This window comes from Thermobia domestica, chromosome 1 (genome assembly GCF_964235325.1).
Source record: "Thermobia domestica chromosome 1, izTheDome1.hap1.1, whole genome shotgun sequence".
NCBI lineage: Eukaryota > Metazoa > Arthropoda > Insecta > Zygentoma > Lepismatidae > Thermobia > Thermobia domestica.
In genome coordinates this window covers 119992402-120009673 of record NC_137454.1, presented here as the reverse complement: position 1 = coordinate 120009673, position 17272 = coordinate 119992402, and positions in this window count along the sequence as shown.

The following is a 17272-nucleotide window of genomic DNA, read 5'->3' as shown; positions in this document are numbered from 1 at the left end:
ATTGAATCCGGGGCTGCTATTACTTACGTTATAGAGAGTTTTAAATTTAGGTTTCGCCCTACATTTCTTGCTTTCTCGCTAACCTTACTAATCAACAAAAATAATTGAAAGAGGGAGCTAATGTAAGTTATGTGCAGAACGATACTGAAGTACACCCGTTAGGGATGCATTCGAGTCGAGTCGAGTCGAGATTTAAGCCTGTCTCGACTCGTCTCGAGAAAATGTTGTCTCGACTCGAAAATATGTTTCTGTCTCGACTCGTGTCTCGACTCGACAGTCTCTGTCTCGACTCGACTCGAATTCGAGTCGAGACGTCTCGAAATTCGAGTCGAGACAAAATGTACGAGTTAAAATATACGCACACATCAGCCAGACCATCATGACTACCTACCTAATTGTCAGTATGTCGACTTTTTGGCATGGATAAAAACGGCGACACGTCTTGGCATACACCCAATGATCCTTGATAGGTCGCTGGAGAGAGCTGGCACCACATGTGCTCACTCAGGTCACCTAATTCCCGTAAATTCCGGGAAGGGGGGCGATGTGCTCTGACGTCACGTTCAATCACATCCCACAAGGGACATCACTCAAATGTCCGGCTCCAATTTCAATGAAACTTTTTTTGCTGATAGAAGGCATGTATGCATCATTACTTGCGATGACAAATTTTTGCCATGGTGCATGTTTTCTATTTTTTTTAAATAACTTTTAAGAGTTGTGATGTGGTTATTAGAGATTACTACAGAAGTCCCTTACTACCCTTTGTAAACGGAGCGTTAATGAAGAAAAGTGAAGAAAAACCATATGGATACATATAAGTCCTGAGGGGAAGTCGTATGGTAGATATGACCTTGATGGCAGCCATCTTGAAATCCACCATTTTGAATTAAGGTCAAGTTTTCAAAATGGGAATAGGGTAATATGATACATAATTTCGGGCTAGAATTTAATTAGAAAAATAATGGTGAGGTTAGCTTTAAGATACACCCATTTGGGGGAAAGTTACAGGCATATTAATTGTTTTTACTTACTGTGTGCGTAAGTCCCTTCTTACTTTCGTCTCAAGACCTGTAAATCGATCGCAACAGCAGAGCCCGGTTTCGCACTAGTGTTTAGAAATCTTTAAACTCACTTGAGGCAATATTTGTGGATTATTGTATTGTATTTTGCCTTTAATTAAATTTGAACCCACTTCATGATCTTGTGTAAAGTATCACTAAAAGAGAATTTCTGTTTTTATGGAGAACGTAAGCATGGCAATTATAAAAGGTGAGTAAGGTGCGTATGTATTTATAAGAAAGTCTTTTGTGGTTCCGCCAACCTATTCTTTAGTTTTTTTTTCAAAATACTCATATCTCATAAATAAAAGAGCTATTATAAAATCTCTTACCACTATTCTTTAATACTTATAAAATTTTATTTATTGTAAAAGCACTGGCGAGATATTTCTTAACGCCCGGTAAAATTATGGTGGAGCTCATTCGTGGCTAACGGTTAGCATACTTGCCTGTGGCGTGGGAAACCTGGGCTTGATTCCCGGTGGAAGTTCATGTGGTTTGGATTCCACGTTAATCAGTAGGTCCACGTCTCACATAGCCTCGCTGCTGAACGGGACGTTAAACTCAGAATCAATTCAACTCAAAATTATGGTTTTGACTTTATTATGATGTCATTAGTTTAAACGCCCAACTGCCCAGTAATTATAAACATTGACTACATTATAAAATTGTAATTTGTGACGACTAAAATATCAGAAATTAAAGATTATTCTTTCGGTTTTGGAACATTTTGAAAAACGTGAAAAACTGGTACTGCACCGATACAACACACCTTTTGGATTTGTCATAACATGTCTTACATAGCTTTGGTTCGATTCTGAACACGGACTGCAACTACCCGTTAAATTGTGCATCCGAAAGGCACTCTTTGTTAAACCTCGCTTATCACCGCTCATCTTAATAATATATATAACTTCACCGCGAAGCAAATGTTGCATTTCTCTCTTTCATCCTAACACAAAACAAAATTAACCACAGCTGTGACACGAAGGAGCTATTTCGAAAAGAAACAAGCTGTGCTTCATAGAGATGTGTACCAAATGATAGAAGTATAAAGTATTGTTTTCTTTCCTGTTTATTGATATCAGTTGGTGTTCTTAATGAGTTTACTCATTAGTTTAGAAAGAGTATATATGGAATTTGGACATATGTTGTACGTATTCTCCTGAGAAATTGATGAGACCAGAAAAGTTATAAGGACAGATGGAATAGGTTTAAGCGCATCTCCGTGACTTTATCAAATATTTATTCTCCGTAATGGTACCACGCGGAAAACTTGATATAGGCCTACTTTTATCTTTGCCTCCCTCTGTTAGCTGTTTCAAATCATATATAACGGATGGTTTTGATATTTCTTCTGATCATTCAAACAACAATGGTACCTGTGTGCGTGCAGAAATGCAAAAGCACATGGTAACTTCCTATTTGTTTTGGAAACAACAAACCTATTTCACGTGTGCGAGAGAAATTGAGCACAGCGAGATCGGGTGTTCACTCACGGTCAGTTCGCAGCAGGAGTCCATGGTAAAAGATTTGGCTATCTCGAAAACACTCGCAAAACCTTACAAATACAAAAGACTGCGCTTCAAAGAAAGTTTAGACACAGATGTTTCAATTTTCTTTTAGCATTTTTCTTCAGCAAAAGAGTCGGTTCATTGTATTCGAAAAAGGAAAGGGAGAAAGGGTGAATTTATATTTTATGTGGGGGGTAACGTTGTAAGTAGTATAAACAACACAAACCGCTTCCGACTCTGTACTGAAGCACTTCCTTTAGCGGTATATCACTAGATCTATCCTGACCCTCATCCCACCTCAAGTTGTAAAGTAGAAAGGGACAGAAGTATTCAACATGACTGCGCACTTGAGTTTCAGTTCACAATACGAAAACCAGTGAGCAAGTAAACAGTCTTTTGTAGGATCGTGTTTTACTTCTTGAATTTATTTTTGAACATTTCTGTGAATTCAACAACAGAACGCAGTAGAAATACGGACTAGTTTTTACTCCAACCATTACTTTCGCTCCAACCCAGGGATGCCACATTTATGATTTCGTACTAGATTTAGTGATTTTACTATTGAACTAGTGATCTAGTACGTACTTTGGGTAAATAGGCACATTCTAGTGATTTTTTTGCATTTTTTTCTTATGCAGACAAATGAGAAGGAAATGGTTCTTAAAATAAAAGGAAGAAGTATATTGCAGTTCAAAACAAATGTAGAAACCTTAAATTATTTTTTCTTTTCCCTCTGACTGAATGAGGGTTACATGCACAGGACCGACACGGCGTAGGATCGACACGGCATAGGATCGACACGGCGTAGGATCGACACGGCATAGGATCGACACGGCGTAGGATCGACACGGCATAGGATCGACACGGCACAGAACCGAAACGGCACAGGATCGACACGGCATAGGATCGACAGCAGAACTTTCATACGATCGAAATAATAAAAAATACATTATTTTATAATTACGCAATATTAAGTAACAATTATTTTCTCAAGGATATATAGGAGAGAACCGTCATACGATCGAAACGGCATAGGAACGAAACGGCGTAGGATCGACACGGCATAGGACCGAAACGGCACAGGGCCGACACGGCATAGGATCGACACGGCACAGGATCGACACGGCACAGGATCGACACGGCATAGGATCGACACGGCACAGGATCGACACGGCACAGGATCGACATTCTGTAGGGTGGTCAACACTTTCTGAAAATATCAATATCGCATATCCCTCACCTTGAATTTGTGGATATAAAAAATTGTAAGGATAAATAATTCTAAATGGTATATTTTTAAAAAAATTATATATATATATATATATATATATATATATATATATATATACAAATTGTATAAAAATATTGTGCGTAATATATCCATGCCGTAATAAATACACCTTTAATTTTGTGATATTAAAAAAAAAATACGCTAAATAACTCCAATAGTTGATTCGAGGTTTTCAATACCGAATAAATAATATTATTTGTCTGATATTTTTATAATGCTGTAATTTTTTATGTATACTAAGTTGAAGTATGTACATGTAACTGCAATTTTAAAACTGTAGGCTTAGAATTTGCGTTTGGATTTTTTTTTTTAAGCGAAGCAATGCACCTATGTTAAGTTGCCTCCTTTCAAATTTCGAATTGAAATCGGAAGCCAATCGTTTGTTTTTCGTTTGTTATTGACTTTTTTGAAGAAAAATAGTAAAAATCGTATCTTTCTTAAAACATAAAGAGATGTTTACAAAATAAAGTTGGTATATGGCCAAATTTACCCTTGTTCCTCCACTTAAAATTTTGATTGAAAATCAAAATCAATTGTTTGATATGCGTATGCTACTAATTATTTTGAAAAAGAATAGTCTGTTTCGAAAAACATAAAGAGTCTTTTCAAGAGAAATGGGTGATGGAATTTCATATTGGCTCCACTTTAAAGTCTCGAATCAAAACCGAAGCCAAGCGTTTCTTATTGGTTGTTTTTAAGAGCAAATCGCTTGTTTCGAAAAAATAGAGAAAGAGATTTACAAAATAAATTTAGAATGTGATCAAATTCAATCTGATTCCTTTACTTACAAATTTCGATTCAAGACCAAAATCAATCGTTTGATGTGGATTTGTTGTTGCTTGTTTGGAAGAAAAGTAATTTGATTCGAAAAACATAAGAATATAATTAAGAAATAATGTTGATGAAGGTGATTTGTTTCGGGGCAGTTTGCTTATTTTGAAGAAAAAATCACTTGTTTCAAAACAACCAGTAAAATATATCTATTTCCAGGATACATTTGGTGGTCAACTTCATACTGTTTTTTCTGCTTTTAAATATCGATTCAATACTCAAGCTAATAACATGTTTTCCTTTCTTATTGATTGGTTTGAAGAGGAAATAGTTTGTTTTGAAAATTATTAAGAGTCATTTACAAAATAAGGTTGGGTGGGCCAACTTTTTGGTGGTATTTCAAATTTCGATTTAAAATCAAACTCAATCATTTATTTTTCGTTCGTTATTGATTGTTTTGAAGAAAAACTAAAAACCATTAAAGGAATTTTTATAGTAAAGGTGGTCACCTTCACAGGGTTCCTGCACTTCAAATTTCGTTCAAAGCATAAAACGGTTAAAATAATAAGAGAAACACAATCAGTACTCTACGCAAATGTTTAGGGGGTTCAGGGGCTTTAGGAACACAAGTTTATATAATATCAAGTGTTTATATATATAAACGTGCTAATATGATAAACGTGCTTAATTTTGCATAATACCTTGCTCAAGGGGGGTTTCAAAGTCCTTAATCCCTTTACTTCAGTACGCCACTAAACATCAATTATAAGTCATTCGTTATCCAAATTGTACTTCTTGTACTGATTCAATCCTTAATTTTAAAGTTCAAAATTATATGAGCACTTATTATGCTATTGGAAAAGAGCACATATTTTATGACAGTGCAAGGTAGTTTCTTGTTTTAACAATTGAAAGAAAGGAAAACACCAATAAAAGTAATAATAATACCTGACACGAATTCCGATAGTAAATCATATTTTATTATCTTATTTGAAACTTTGAGAAAATTGAAGCTCTACACCGAATACAAATTGGATAATAAGCAATGCTTTATAATTGCTTGATAAATTTCAAATTGAGAACAAAGAGAGTGATACTGTTTAAAAGAAAGATTGGATAAAAACAAGAATTTTAGGAATGATCTAAAAAATGGATCAAAGTATTATGATCTTGGCTAATATTAATTTTTGGATCAGTTACCATAAAATATTCGAACGGTCTCTAAATCGAGTTTTCTCCAGATATGTAGTTCTCCAGGTATAAGGAGTACAAGAAAAATTTCGATTAATTAAATATTTTGGATTTTTTTTATAACGGGCCACAAAATTTTTGGACAGTCCCTAAATCGACTTTTCATATTTTTTACGCAATAAGCATATCACACTGAGTTAAGTGATATCTTGGGTTGGGTTACACTATATGTAGTTCTCCATATATAAGACATACAATAAAATTATTGATTGAATGAAATATATTGGACTTTTTGGTTCAGGGGCTACAAACGTTTGGACGGTCCCTAAATCAAGGTTTCGTATTACTTTCGGAATAAGCACATCATGCTGAGTTAAGTGATAGTTTTGGTTGGGCTGCACTATATGTAGTTCTTCAGATATAAGACGTACAAGATTTTTTTTTTATTGAATGAAATATATTAGATTTTTTGGATCAAGGGCAACAGAATTTTTGAATGGCCCCTAAATCGAGCTTTCGTTTTATTCAGGCACTAAGCACATCATACTGAGTTCAGTCATAGTTTAGGTTTGGGTACACTATATGTTGTTCTCCAGATATAAAGCCTACAAGAAATTTATTGTCTGAAATATATTGGATCTTTTGATCCAATAATAGTCCTTCATCCTCCATTTATACATTAAGCAAGTAACAGTATAACGTGTACATTACGTGATACACTTTGTATTTTATGGTGTGATGTTTAATAATAAATTATTAACAGAATACCCGTTCTTCGCACGGGGAGAATAGTTTCATTTTGAGCATAAAGGGCAATGGAATCTGAGTATGGATTTAAACTGCATCGGGAGTGTTACTGTTCGTCTGAGTGACTCCAAATACTATTTCATCGACACTAATATCGGTATTATTTTTTATCATTATATATATAGTGTGTAACTTCATTAATGTAATGAACGTCTGGAGGTGATTCCTGGACTCGGAAGAAGAATTTAAATGAAACGAAGTCTTTAGCTTATCATAATTATAACTTCTATGCCAATGGTAACGGATGATCAATCAACGGCTTCCTGTTCAACTTAAGAGTGTGTAAAAATGAGAAAAAAATAACTTTGATCCAGAGTAGGTTTATAACGACTGTGCATAAGACAGTCAGGGGCAAAAGATCATGTACGATGAACTAGAGTATAAGGGATTCTTCACATAACAACAGTGATTCCCACAAATTATGTGAATATAATTTGAGCCAAAGTAAGCTAGATTAAAAGATTTCCTTCCCGTAATGCGTAAATCCGTGGAAGATAATAACTACGAGTGCAGAAGGAATGAAATTCGACGATACTCAAGGTGTTGCGCGTGTTGCACAAGGAAAGAAAGAAATACAATTTCAAATTATCGATTTATTCTGTTTCGTACAAGGTAGGATAACTGTGAAATACTCAGAGGTACCTTGTACAGTATTTGCGCAATGCAGTATGTGTACACGAGACAGCTATGAAGAATAACAGTTCACAGTCTGATATTGTCGACCGTTGACCGCATTGCAAAGATGACATCGGCGAAGCAAATTTTTCCGCCTGTGATCAAGCACATCTGAAATTTCGTAGATGATTGCCGCAGCTATATTACATCGAGCTACAAGTTCTTCGACTGTCGTGGCCGGAGTTTCATACGTATCCCCGAAATAAAAAATCAAGCAGCGTGAGGTAGAATGAACGAGGTTGTCATAACACGTTTTCCTCTCCCAATCTGGGAATGTTTCATTTAGGTAAGTCTGCATATTCCTGTCAAAATGTGCAGGTGTACTATCATACTGAAATCACATCTGCTGTCTTATGTTCAAGGGCACATGTTCTATCAATTTTGGGAGACAATTACGTAAAAATAAAAGATACGTACTCCCACACAGGCAGACCGATAATAAATAAGATCCTACCACAAAATTATCCACCACACCACACCAAATTTCTGCTGCTGATCGTTTACTAGAGTTGCATGTGGGTTTTTACGCCATACACATGATAGTTTCAAGACGGTTTTGATCATTCGACGTACGCTGTCTTCAAGTTCAGCTGTCCATATGGGGCTATTTCCTCCGATTTCACGTACGAGAAACCGAAGGGACCCCTCTCTCGAAGTCGAATATGGAGGCGTGGAAAAATACAAGGAAAGTTACTCTCTTTTGAGGGCGACGGTCACGATGTAAACGCCTCACTTCTGGGCTATTGCCCTTTGCTACTCCATAAATGAGTTGCATATCTGCCAGCTCGTGGACAGGGTAATCTTCCATCGCGCAGGCGTGTACAGGTTAACACAATCAATTTTACTTAAACACCAACGTCTACACTTTTACACGACCTTAAATACCTGGACACAACCCTCTACCGTTGAACACAACATTTCCCATCCTGTTATACAGTAATTACACGTGTAACAGTAGAGCATCTGACTATGTATATCACTCACAAGTTGCGTAGATGCTTATTACAACTCAGCCATGCTAACTGAAGCCATTCCACAATAAAACTTCAAGACAGCCTTCTGTAAGCCACTCGCAATTGGCACACAAGGGACGATAGTTCCGTAGGTATTCCTCCGTGTAGGTATTCCATACAGCTCTAAGGTATGTACATTAGAATGTCGAAAAAAGACTATCCTTTTTTTAAAATGTACTTTCAACGAGCTTCCTTTGAGAAAATTTCTCCGGCAATGATAAAATCAAAATGTAAGTGGTCTACACTAGGATAGTATTTTGGTATATTCACAATAGTAATGAAGTTTTTCATAGCTCAGGGAAAAGTTGAGGTTTGCCAACTCGAAGGAAGGGGAAAACGCCATCAAAAGTATTCCTGGGAGAAGATTCATCTAACGGATAAATCAAGTATACTATTCCAGCGCACTTCTTGGTATCGTTATGCAACGTGTACAACATCCCTTGTTTCCCCACTTTTGTTGCTTCTGTGCACAGAAGTACCATATTCCACGGAATTACATATTACGAGGAAGAAACCGTTTAATGCAGCTTACTTTTGCCCCATATCTATTCACACAATATTTTGAATCCCTGGGTCATGTGGAGAATTCCTTGTACACTCGTTCATCACATATGATCTTTGCATTTTTCGATGTTATATTTATTTACATGCCGCCTGACTGTCCTATGCACAGTCGTTTTAAACCTAATCTGGATCAAAGTTATTTTTCCTTTTTCACACACTCTTGGACAGGAAGCCGTTCATTTATCATCCGTTACCATTAGCCTAGAAGATATAAGTGTGATACGTTAAAGACTTCGTTCCATTTAAAATCTTCTTCCGAGACGTCATTATGTACTGAGACAAAATAGATGAATCACACATGTGTATCTCTCTTTCTTTCGAATTCTGAGTGTTCTTCTAACTTGAACGATGCACTATTATTTTTTAATGTTAAATCTTGTACTTGATTGATCATTTCTTCATTCAACGTTTGATAAAATACTCAAAGGAATGCTCCAGTTTCTTTGGAAGTCATCCTTGCATCGTCACTGTACACTAATCGAATCTACGACTAAAAACAATGGACATTCTTTTGCCCGACTTCAATCCGACGTTTTGTTCATGAGTTATGGCGGTTTATACATTTTTCCGACAAATTTTCAAGTGTTACACCCAGGTTGTTGTATAGTTTTTGTTTTATTTCGGTGTCAGGAATCACCTAACGACGTTTGTTATATTAATTAAGTTACACCCTATATATATACGGGCGCCATTTTATGTATTAAAAAAACCAAATTTGTTTAGTAACGTAAATAGCTAAACTATGAAAACATATTTACTAGAGAAACACTTTTTAGTTCTTGTAATAATTTTCTCTCAAACAAACTGAAGGTAAATATATACCAATAAATCAATACAGTTATATTTTAGAAAATGAAATGAAATCTTTGAGTTTTACGTCCCACGCTTATGCCGGTTAGGCTGAAGGAGACGGTGATTATGAGAAAGGAATGAAATGGTGGAATGAAGAAAGTGGGAGGAAACGGGAGAACCCCGAGAATATCCACGCACACGGCGTTTATCGACCACAAAGTTCACTTGGCGGGAGCAGGGTTTGAACCCGAGACCCCATGCACCAGGGGTGAACGCTCTACCACTGACCCACCGCGGCTCCAGCTATATTTTAGAAATACAATAGGCACTGATTTTTCGAAGACTGCTCTAATACATAGGAACAATCAAATTTGTAAATAGAGAGTTTTCTTTTTAAATAAAACAAACTGAATTGCTTAAACTGCGCTATATCGATTGGTTTCAGCATCTGATTTTTTAAAAATAAATAATTAGCAGCACGAAAAATTCCTATATTATCTTCGAAAATAGACCTACATGTTAATTGCTTTACTGGCTTTATACATTTTTTTTTTTTTTGAAAAAGTGATTGTAGGGGAAGATGGGGCTAGTTGCAACAATTTTCAGGTCTGTTTTTTTTACTCGAAAATTATTATAGATATAAAAACTATATTGAGTGTACTAAAAGGTACATGCCTTAACTACATACCAAAAAAAGAGAAGTGCAAAACATCGAACGGCAGTTTTGATAGCATCCACTTTTTGAACTAAGTCCGACTGTTGACACTTGCCCCACCCATGGGGTAAATTGCAACATCATCTGGGGTAAGTTGCAACAATCGGACTTGATTCAGAAATTTAATGCTATCAAATCTACAGCTTGAACATCGCTTCACTCATTTTCACTGTGGCAGTCAATGTCTATAATCTATACAGATGTAGTACGGATTTCTCTCGGAACACGACCAATGAGACCACTTCTCACAACATAAACACTGTACCCAGTCTTCTTCTGTATCCTGTTCTTCGTACGGTTCTTCAGAAACCAAACAGACGACTTGAGAATAAATTCTTCTCAGCTGATGATTTTACGTTTTCGGTTGCTTTTAGATGCTTCTTTTTCATTTCGAAAGTACTTTTTTCTAGAGTGTCTATAAGAATAGCACATCTCTTCCTTTTCCGAGCTGTCAGTTTTCTAGTTCCAGATTTTGGAAAGAACCATACATGTTCAGGAGATCATCTGAAGGATTCTACACTATCTTCTTAGATGCATTTGCAGGTGATCCATGAAGCTCACTTTGACCTGCAGTCTGAAGTTCTAACTGAGAAGATGAAAGGAAACAACTACTACTAGGCACTGCAAGCAATAAGCCATCACTGTTGTCCTATAATAATAATAATAATAATAATAATAATAATAATAATAATAATAATAATAATAATAATAATAATAATAATAATAATAATAAGGGAATAATAATAATACTCTTAGTTTTATTACCAACAACAATTGTTCATATAACAATGCTTAACCGCAAAAATTTCTATTTCAATGGCATGCGGCATGTTGCAACAGATGTTGCAAGTTACCCCATCGAAATATTTATATATAAAAGCTTTCCTCCCCACTAAATAGCAGGTAACATGGGAACAGAAATATAATGTCATTGTACTTCAACTGTTATACTATTTGGGTACTACATCTTACTTATTGTTATTACATATATGTAAGGAGTAGTTAGTGCTCTCAAATGGGTCAGGTCGGGTCGGGTCAACTCGCGTCGGGTTGTCGTGTCGGGTCAGTCGGGTCAGCTCAAGTCGGATTGTCGTGTCGGGTCAGCTCGGGTAGGGTTGTCGGATCGGGGTCAATCGGGTCAGCTCGGATCGGTTTGTCGGGTCGGGTCAATCGTGTCAGCTCGGGTCGGGTTGTCGGGTCAGGCCAATCGGGTCGGGTTATCGGGTCTGGTCAATAGGGTCAGCTCGGGTCGGGTTGTCGGGTCGGGTTAGTCGGGTCGAGTTGTAGAGTCGGGTCAATCGGGTCAGCTCGGGTCGGGTTGTCGGGTCAGGTCAATCGGATCGGATCACTGGTCAGGTCACTCGGGTCGGGTCAGTCAATTCTAGTCACGGGTCGGGTCGGGTCGGTCTTGAACCCGACCCGACCCGTTGAGAGCACTAGGTATAGTAAAGAAAGAAATGGTACCAGGTTATGCGTACGCTGATGATGTAAATTTAATAGGGGATGATGGGAGAACAATAGAAAGAAATGCAAAGGTCTTATTAAACGCTTGCAGGACAAGGGTTTAGAAGTAAATGCAGAGAAAACTAAATACATGGAAGTGGGTTGGGAACGTAATACGGCCAATTATGAATGCGTTAAAATATTAAATAATACTTCTGATAAAGTGGATACTTTCAAATATCTAGGATAACGAAAATCATTTTCACGAAGAAATTAAATGTCAACTAAAACAGGGAATTAGTGTTATTATTCAGTTCAAAATCTCTTGTCGTCGCGAATTCAGTCGAGGAGTTTGAGACTTAAAATATATAAAACAGTAATCATACCTGTTGTTCTGTATGGTTTCGAAACATGGTCGCTTACTCTGAGGGAAGAACATAGACTGAAAGTATTTGAGAACAAGATGCTCAGACGAATATTCGGACCCAAGAGGAATGGCGGAAACTTCATAACGAGGAACTACATAAATTATACGGCTTACCAAACATTGTTATTATCATTAACTCTAGGAGGCTTAGGTGGGCAGGACATATAGCCAGGCAGGGGTGAATTCAGGGGGTGGCCCGGGGGAATCTCCCCCCGAAGAAAATTCATCCCCCCCCCCGCGGAGAAATTAAAAAAAAAATCAGTCACAAAATGTAGAAATTTGCTTTTCTTTTCGTGCACGTGCAGACAAAATCCGATCTCTCAATATACATATAAATGACGCAGACCCATTCTATATAAGTATTAAGCATATAACATGTAAGATAGAATACCAAATAGCAGCGGCGGCTGGTACTAATGTTGCATGGTTGTGCAACCTGACATTTTTTTAATACTTAAAATATTTTTAAGTATTAAAGTAGTGTATCAGTGAAAAATAAACCTTTGATCTTGAGCGCAAAACAGTATTGATGCATTTCTGAAAAAAGTCAATTAAAAAACGGAAAGAAAGAGATGATTTACATTTCCAGTGGCAGCCAACGTTGTCACTGGAAGCAGTAACATTGAGCATATGGCAGCGAGCTCCTATTTCTTAACCTGGAGAAGTGGATTTATTCTTGCATCGCTCCTATCTTCCCGTATTGCTCTCTTGCGATTGCATTTTCTCCCGCAACTGGTCAGCTTCTGTAATAGTTAAGAATTCCTCCGCTTAGCAGCGCTTGACTCAATTGATAGGGTGAGAGAGATACAGAGAATCTTTATTAAGCCTATTACTAATATTACATATTAATATTAGCAATAATAATAATGATAACTAAATTCATGGCGCAACAGCCTTTAGAAGGCATGGACTTATGGCACTCATTTCTGTGGGGTAATGTGTTTATAGGTCTGCACGGGCTCGGGCTACTATGATAACCGTAATGGGGCTAGCCATACTGAGAGCTTTATACAGTTCTACCTGAGTTAGAGCGGCAACGCCGGAATCTGGTTACAATGAAGGATTTATGGTAGGGACAAGTAAACCCTTAGATCTTTACTTACTATATATATATATATATATATATATATATATATATATATATATATATATATATATATATATATAGATAGATAGATAGATAGATAGATAGATAGATATCGAGTGTTGCAAAATAAGTGTTACAACTCTTGAGAGGTGACTCCTGCCACTGAGACAAGAAAAAAAGTTCTCTTGAACTTTCGGCTATCGGACATAGTTTCGGATCTACAAAGCGTGGAAAAATGAGTCTCGGACGCCAATAGTTCGGAAACTAACCAACATAAAGAGGGCGGGTAAAAAATTCACTGAAGAAGTCATACCTGCTCCATTGAATTTTGCATGTTTCACAATCCTACCATGCACGCGCAAGGGTTCCCCAAAGGAACGTAGGGAGTCCCGGATAATCTTCCAAGTGAAACTTGGTCTAAATGGATATGAATTGATAAGCTTGTACCAGGTAACAATAATTCGTTTGTATTAAGTCGATATCTGGAACAAATATAAAATGGCGGACACCATGCCCGTTGTGTGTGGTTGCATAATCGCCAGGTATGGATGCCGGACAACAGTGATGTTCTGAGTATTAAGTATAGCGAATTTGTACTCAAATGCTCTAGAAAGACATCTGCAATGTCGGTAGAGCATAACAGTGAAGCAGAGTGATTCAAATGTGTGGAAACACTTTACGAAAAATCCCCAGAATGCACTCATACTCAGTAAACGTGAGTTCAAATCGTCGGAAATGTAAGGATTAGCGTCAAGAACATGAAAGCCATTGCCAATTCATCAATAATATTCCCTCAAACTGATGCCATGTGAGTGCATGGTTGCATACCAATAAGGATGCGATAACTGAAGCCAAGTTACTTTACATATATATGATTGTTATTAGTAAGAAGATAAATAAGAAAATAATCAGGCAGTATATTATAAGGAAAGAACATTAATGATCATAACGAAGGATTAGGTATAGAATGCACGATACGTATGATATAGTAATGGGCGTGAATGATGTGGCGAGATGCATACACAGGACAACACGTGGGTGATATTAGTTAGACAAATGAGCTTATCTTTAGCCTAGAGGCTGCTCTATTCAATGATGAAAATGAATGAGTCCCATGTTAGTAAATAATGGTAATCACTGTGCTGGAAATGATGGGTGAATGAGAGGAAGATGTTCATGAATGACGTAATCGGCGATGATAAGTAAAGAGGGATCTAACGGTGGTAGATTATAGGAGCGAAAGTGGAGAATGATAGTAACGGTGAGGTGTTGGGTGAAATGCTAAATAACGCATTGTATCCTGAAGTAAAGGATGTCGGTTTTCCAAACGTCTGGTGATATATGTTAGCCGAAGTTTTCCAAGAAAGTATTGTAAGGTCGGAAAGGTAATTTGGCGGAGTGTGCAATTAAAACAGTTATCGTGGAATATGAAAAGAACACGAGAAGCTGACTTCCAATGCGAGGCCGAAACGTGTAAGTAGCCAGTAATGAAATTTAATGCATAAATGATATATTTACTCTTAAAACAATTCTAAGCGATATAGCCCAAGGCTTATCCTATGTCTGGCGTGTTATTTCAAATCATTTTGCTAATATGATAATCTTTGTAAGTCAAACAAAATATCTATTATTATTTTAAACTCTGTTAAACTAACCTTTGTGACACACAGAGTTTGACCCTGGTTTAGCAGATACACAGTAGTGACCAACAGATTCCCTTTTGTTGTATGTATACCTTATGTAAATAAACTATCATCATCATTATATATTTTCTCTCTTATTCCATTTTGCAATTGTTAAATAAGATTAACAAAAGGTTGTAAGAACTAATAGCGTTATATTAACAAAGGTTCACCAAGTAGTTTATAAAATAATATCGTCCTTATTTGTAATGGAATTGCAGGGGCTTATCGCCCAGCCTTGTTAGGAAGAAGAAGCATATACAGTTTATTGCATTGCAGATAGCATACCCTACAGGGAAATAAAATCATAGGTCACACTCTATCACTGTACTACCAAACCAAACTAGTAATATTCCAAGACAAGAACCATTGTCTTGTTCTAAAAATAACACTAGACTAGTAAGTGATAACACAATACGTGTACAGAAACCAATACATAGTCATTCAGGGTATAGCCAGCAAGTTTTTCTAGAGGGCCTTCATTTTTACAAACTAAAAACAAATCAAAAGTTTCTTTCAAGATTATGAAAGAATTAATAACACATAGATACATATGTATTTCAGAAGTACATATTATTATTATTATTATTATTATTATTATTATTATTATTATTATTATTATTATTATTATTATTATTATTATTATTATTATTATTATTATTATTATTATATTATTGTTATTAATATTTAGTAGTAGTAGTAGTAGTATAGTAGTAGTAGTAGAAGTAGTATATTTCATATATGCTACATTTCTGAGACTTGAGTCTTGATAGTACGTGAAGTTTAAATCAAAGGTTATGTTACGGACGGCAAATGATGGCTTAACACCAAAAACATATTCTGGCCGGGACCGGAGGTTAGTCTGTTTTATGTTTATTAAACGTGTTTAATAATTACAGCAAATAAAATATGTTTATAATAGAATGTGAAAGAATACAGTTTTAAAAGAATTAAACTACGTCAACATGTTAAAATAATTAAAAGAACCTAATTAATCAGCCACTTTGTACTCTCGTTTGCTTAACTGGATGAACCGAGGCCTAAAGGAAAAAGAGTTTTCTGCCCAAATCTCATAAGCAGTGGGATATTTTAATATTATAGAAACTGACCCTCCTTTCGCTTAGAAGTGTAATTTTCAAGACGCTGAAACATATAGTATTTTATTACTTTTAGTTAAAAGTTCAAATGCCGAGTTTCACGCATCTAGCTTAAACAAATCCTTCCTTAATTTATTTACATATTTTCTGAGTAAGTAATGGGGAAATCGAACATAAAAAAATGTGCTCCCTTTGCTCTTTCCCTTTTATGTGTTCAATTTTCAATTTTCAATTTTCAGTTTTTTTTTTTAATAGGAAAGCTTATATGCCAAGTTTTATTTTACTAGCTTTAGAAACTTGCGAGATACACTACCCTTTAAAAAAATCTTACCCCACCCTTTTTACGATACTTATTTCCAAAAATTCTTTCTTACGTATGTACTGCTTTCATAAGAAAACTCGCTAAAGCTCGCTGGGGGCTCCGCCCCCAGGCCCCCGGTCAGGCCTTTGCCATGAGGTGTCATGTTCTAGAAGACTATTCCTTCAGGAATTCACTTTCCTGTACAGCAGACACCTGTTACCAACACATACTTCAATTCAACCGGTATTATTCCTTCCATGTAACTTTGAAAAGCAAACACACAATTTATTAGAAAGAACCCTATTACTACTTCTACTCTGGCAATCATGTGCATGGCTTATTATGTACACCTTTTTTCACACACCTATACATGTTAGAGACAATAACAGAATTTATTTTCTCAAACATAAACAGCGGACACTGTCTTCCAATAGCCTACCTATTAAACCTTGCATTTTGCGAAAACACTCACTGTTTACAAATGTGATTTTTGCAACCTTTCAAATATTTATTCGTAGCATTTTTTAATATTATTTTTTGCAGTGTAATTTAGTACAATGTAATATAATAGTGTCCTTGTAGTTAATTGTACATATTACCAGCAGGAAAAGTAATTCATATCTGTGATATAAGGGTGGGAAAATATTTCAGTCTTCCAGCACATTTATTCTTGTATTTACAATGAAGACTACAATTTACTAGATAATTTACAAATATGAATATTGTTGGAGATTGTTTAAATTTTTTTCATAGCATTTGAGTGAACACTACTTTTGTACTATAATGTAGTACAGTGAATTATAATGGAAACCTTGGGCATAGTTGTACATATTACCTCAGC